Consider the following 6,031-nt stretch of genomic DNA (forward strand, 5'->3'; position numbering starts at 1 on the left):
CTAACAACATAAATACATTGATAATTGTGGCGTAGATTGTACATGTGACTGGTGCAACAATGATAGCAACATTTTATACTTGTTTAGGTTATTGAGACTTCCTTTTTTTTTTTAAACAGTTCGAAGGCATAGCAGTGACACCCAAACTGAGTCACCACCTTACACCTTTGGGTTTCCAGATGAAAACAATAAAAAAAGCTGTATATATAAAATGTCCTCATACTTGTGTATTTCCAAAATGTCATATGGATTGATTCAACACCAGCATTACAATTTTAATCAGCGGTGTAGAACCAGGTGTTAAAACGCATGCGGCAGCCCTTCAGGCCATAAGAAATTGGACAAGGCACCAGGAAATTGTGTCTCCTCCAGAAACAAGTGTTTTGTGATTGTTTACCCCATGTCTTTAAATTGCATTTCTTCCTTTTTAATTTAAGCACCTCAGCTATGGGATTCAAGGAAAAAAAAAAAAGAGAAAGGGAAAGGGGGGTGTAGGGGGAGGAATGGGGGAACCTTTTCTGCTATTTTTCTTTCCTTTTTTCAATCCCTCCATCCACTCCAGTATTAACCCTGTCTGATGTGATTCCTGTCAAATGCAAATGTCACGACCTGATATGGTCAGCCCACAGGGCACTTTGACTACATGCTCCACACCCAAATTAAAATATGAAGTTGAATGCTTTGTGTATATGTGCACCTGCAAAATGTGCAGACATTTGTTAGGATGTGTGGTGCTGGTAAAGGATCATGTTGGAGCATTTTAGGCTGTGTGTGCGCACACATGTGACTGACCTTGATATACTTGAAATTACATAAAACCATAAGGAAAACATGATTGCTGCCAGGTCAGGCAGAAATAATGTGTAAAGAATAAAAAAGACACATTACAAAGTACGCTGCTCTTGCTCTTACCACACACTTAGGTTCCTATAAGAGAGAACCATTAGCTTTGTGGGGCTTTAAGCAACTGTACATGCACAATTTAGCTCAAAGCACTGTGGCAAGAGTTTTCATCTCAAACACAGCGTAACCATGGTCTGTTGCAACCCACAAAAAATGACAGATCACTGCGTCTTTATGCATTTATGTGTGAGAAAGAAGGAGTGAGATAGAGAGGTCTTGTTTACACGGTTTAAAATACATCCTGGTTGATCAGATCACAAGTGGACAGCACTAAATATAAGCAAAGAATGACCACCAAGACATATCGTGATCAGTCGCAGCAGTCTTAGATTAATTTAACCACATGTCTTTTGTGTGTAAATGCTAATGTGTGCTGCTACATCCCCGACAAGGAAGGAAAAAAACAGCATCAGTATCAATACAGCATAAAATTGCATGCAAAATTATAGTAGAGTACAGATGTATGATCTCAACAGTTGGGTAAACTTGAACTTTTTTTTTTTTTTGTTTGTTTTTTCTTTACCAAATCTGGTGCTTTTCCAGTAACAGAATGATGTAATAACTGTGTAAAAGGAGACATTAGCAGGAACAAAATGTGAGCACTCAGCTGGACACCTCAGAGATGCATGACATACACAGGTGTGAACGTCCATGTGGCTTTGCTGTCACTTGCTTTAGGATCACCCATAAAATCAAGTGAAAACTGGTATCACATGTAAAGACAGAATATTGTGTGTATGTGGATGGGTGTAAATAATAAGACAAAGGCAGATGTGTATTACAGAGATTAGATACTGAATATAATATATTTTCATTAATTTATTCAGCAGTCATTTAATCTCTGCGTATGCGCCTCATTTACATGGTAGCTACAGGAAAAAGATGGGGAAAAAACAGAAAACAATGTCGATAATAGAGTAGATTGATAATTTAGAGTCCAGCTCTTCAGATAGCAAGAGGACACAGAATATTTACTGCAAAACGAATTGTATGTAAAAGCTGTTTGTGTGTGTAGGCACAAATACACACAAATATGTATACGTGTGTATGTGCATGTGTGTGTACAGGGTGGGGAAGCAAAATTTACAATGAACATTTAGTTGTTTTTTCTCAGCAGGCACTACGTCAGTTGTTTTGAAACCAAACATATATTGATGTCATAATCATACCTAACACTATTATCCATACCTTTTCGGAAACTTTTGCCCATATGAGTAATCAGGAAAGCAAACGTCAAAGAGTGTGTGATTTGCTGAATGCACTCGTCACACCAAAGGAGATTTCAAAAATAGTTGGAGTGTCCGTAAAGACTGTTTATAATGTAAAGAAGAGAATGACTATGAGCAAAACTATTACGAGAAAGTCTGGAAGATACTATTAAAGAAGAATGGGAGAAGTTGTCACCCCAATATTTGAGGAACACTTGCGCAAGTTTCAGGAAGCGTGTGAAGGCAGTTATTGAGAAAGAAGGAGGACACATAGAATAAAAACATTTTCTATTATGTCAATTTTCTTGTGGCAAATAAATTCTCATGACTATCAATAAACCAATTGGTCATACACTGTCTTTCAATCCCTGCCTCAAAATATTGTAAATTTTGCTTCCCCACCCTGTACATGTGAATGGAGTTGTACAACATTCTTAAATTCACCACTATAGATGTACTTTGTAGAATTCACCACTAGAGAGCAGCATATAATCACTTATACATAGCCATTGAATTGACGCACTACATGCATACAACCAAATGCTCTTTGCACATTTCAACAGGTTAAAACTATTGTTCATAATGTGTTGCAATACAATACACACGGTGCAATACATACTTGTTTTTGAAATAACCAAGCATTTCAGTAATTGTTATATTCAAAGTTAAATGTCCTCGCAGTTTTCATTACAAATTCATTTAGATTGTGGCTCTTAACCTCAAAAGAGGTAATATTATATAATCTCCAGTTTCTGTGTCTTATCAATAACAGATAACTTCTAATTAGTTTGGTAATGCTTGTGCTGTTTGTTTTAACATCACTAGTTATTTTTATTTGGAGACCTGACAAAATTAAATGCTGTCCACATGCACAGTCTTAAATGTACCGGGAGCTTAATATAACAGAGGTATTCTAAACCTTTGTACTTGACAAGATCAGGATATTTTTGTTTTTACACTCATTTGGACTCACAGATTTTATTTGAAACACAGCTTATTGCCTACAGCTTATTGCCTACAGCATGCAAAATAGTCAATTATGGATACACAGTGCATCATATCCATACATAAACACCAGCAATCACTATAAAGAAAAGCACCTTTACAACAGTACAAGACAACCAACACAACTAGTATAAGACAAGTAGAGCTGCACACACAGTCCAACAAAATGAATAATATGCTGTAGCCTATAAATGGAGAACATTTCCTATGTTTTCTATATTTTCGCAGAAATTAATATTTTTTGTCACATAATCCTGCTGTCACCTACCATGGAACAGACCTATTGTTGTATTCATTCACATATAGTCACCTCATATTACATATGAAGAATTACTCCAGTAAATAAATAAATAAACTTCACATTTTAAACGTTGACAGAAATACTTGACTTAAAAAGTTGTACTTTAAATTGAGATATATGCTCAAGACAGAATGGTAAAAAGGAAAAATCAAACAATTAAACAATATTATTTTATATCCTTACAAAAATGTAGCATTCATTGTGGAGTATATTGTATCTGCCCGTTTTAATCTCACATGTTCACGAGTCATTAATTATTCCATTATACTCTTAATCAGGGGTGTCAAACTCATTTTAGTTCAGGGGCCACATGCAGCCTGAGAGGATCCCAAGTGGGTTGGATCAGTAAAATAATACAAGTGAAAAATAAAAAGGAAAATTACATTAGGAAAGTGTTTACATCTACAAAGTATTCTTTACAAAATTGTGAATAACATGAACAACCATGAAAAAGTTGAAATTTCTCAAGAAAAATAAGTGCAATTTTCAATCAATCAATCAAACTTTATTTGTATAGCACTTGTCATACATGTTACGTGTAGCACAAAGTGCTTTACACCAAACCCCCCATTGGCCCGCAGTTATAAATAAAAATAAAAGCAACAGCGTAAAGCAATGTTAAAAAATAAGAGTTTAATTAAAAGCTAAACTAAAAAGACACAGGCGTTGGACAAAATAATGGAAACACCTTCTATGATGCCACAATGTTAGGTGTTTCCATTATTTTGTCCAACCCCTGTAGGTTTTAAGTTTACTTTTAAAAATATGAACACTTGCAGCAGACCTCAGGTTCTCAGGAAGACTGTTCCATAGTTTGGGGCCATAAAAGCTGAATGAGGCCTCACCATGAGTTTTAGTGTGGACTCTAGGAACAGTTAAAATATTACTTAATTTTAACAATATTATGCCTCATTTTATCATTTACACATGCACATTACAACTTACAGACCACAGCGGATCTACAAAGACACAAAACATCGAGTAGCAGACAAAAATACTGTTAGAATTGCACTTAACATCTCTTAAGACATTTCGTTTCAAATATTTTTATTTCGAAGCTTCATCACAGTTACAGGTTTGAAATCCTCTGATTGGCACAAAATGCTTCATTTTTAATATCAACACAACACTGCAAACACACATTAAGAAATAAACAGCATTAATAGAGTGAGAAAAGAAGAAAAAACAAAAAATAAAAAAATAACAACAATTTAACATATCATCCACCCCCCGACCCCCCCCTCCCCATCCCCGGAGCCATTAAGATAGGTTGGTGCAATGCTATGCTGTGGGCTACTGCTTATGTAGTGGATCTTAACTATTTGGCCCCTCCATATATGACATCACTGGTTTCCAATTTTTTTCAAATCCTCCCAGCTTGTAATTAAGTGTGTATCTAATCCTTTCTAAGTGAAGGGTGTCCATCATTGTTGTTATCCAGGCTTTAAAAGTTGGTGTCTCTTTTGACTTCCACTCTTAAGACATTTCATGTTGTTCGTATTTTTTTATGTTGTGTACATTTGTTTGTGAAAATATAGTTTGTAAATGGAGACATTTTCATGTAATTTTACTTTTTTACACTAAAACAAACAGAAAAAATTAAAGTTGTCATTATTTGTAGGTTATTATCATAGTATTTTACTGGTCTGGCGCAATTGAGATCGAATTGGACTGCATGTAGCTGAACTAATAATAATTTTGATACCCATTATTGCTTATATCTTCAGTGTAATTTTTCCATTTTATAAATGTATCCCTTGGCTGACCAGTTTTGGCCCACGGACCGTATGTTTGACACCCTTGTTCTAAATCAGGGGTGTCAAACTCATTTTCATTCGGGGGCCACATTCAGCCCAATTTGATCTCAAGTGGGCCGGACTAGTAAAATAATAACAGTGAAAAAAGTAAAATTATATTATGATCGGGTTTACATCTACAAAGTTTTCTTAAAAATCTGAACATGAACAACTTGAATTGTCTTAAGAAAAACAAGTGCAATTTTACCAATATTCTGCCTCATTTTATCAGTTTATCACTCACACATGTGCATAACAATCACACAAAACATTTAGTAACAGACAGAATATTGGTAAAATTGCATTTACTTTTCTTAAGACATTTCCTTTTGTTCATATTTGTTCAGGTTATTCACATTTATTTGTAAAAGTATAATTTGGTAATGTAAACATTTTCATGTAATTTTACTTTATATATATATATATATATATATATATATATATATATATATATATATATATAAAACAGAGAAAATTTGGGGTTGTCATTATTTATAGGTTATTTTATAATATTTTACTGGTTCTGACCCACTTGAAATCTAATTGGACTGAATGTGTCTGTATGTGGAACCTGAATTAAAATGATTTTAACACCATTAATTGTTAATATCTTCAGTGTACAAATTCACAAATTCATCCCGGGGGCCGGATTGGACCCTTTGGCGGGCCGGATTTGGCCCCCGGACCGTATGTTTGACACCCTTGTTCTAAATAATGCCGTGCTGAGATTGAGGATGGACCTGAGTGGAGTAGTGAAGGCAGCATCACAAGATACAGTATGTAAGGATGGATACAAGTGATGCTGCTGCGCATGCGCA

Source organism: Sphaeramia orbicularis, chromosome 16 (assembly GCF_902148855.1).
Source record: "Sphaeramia orbicularis chromosome 16, fSphaOr1.1, whole genome shotgun sequence".
Classification (NCBI taxonomy): domain Eukaryota; kingdom Metazoa; phylum Chordata; class Actinopteri; order Kurtiformes; family Apogonidae; genus Sphaeramia; species Sphaeramia orbicularis.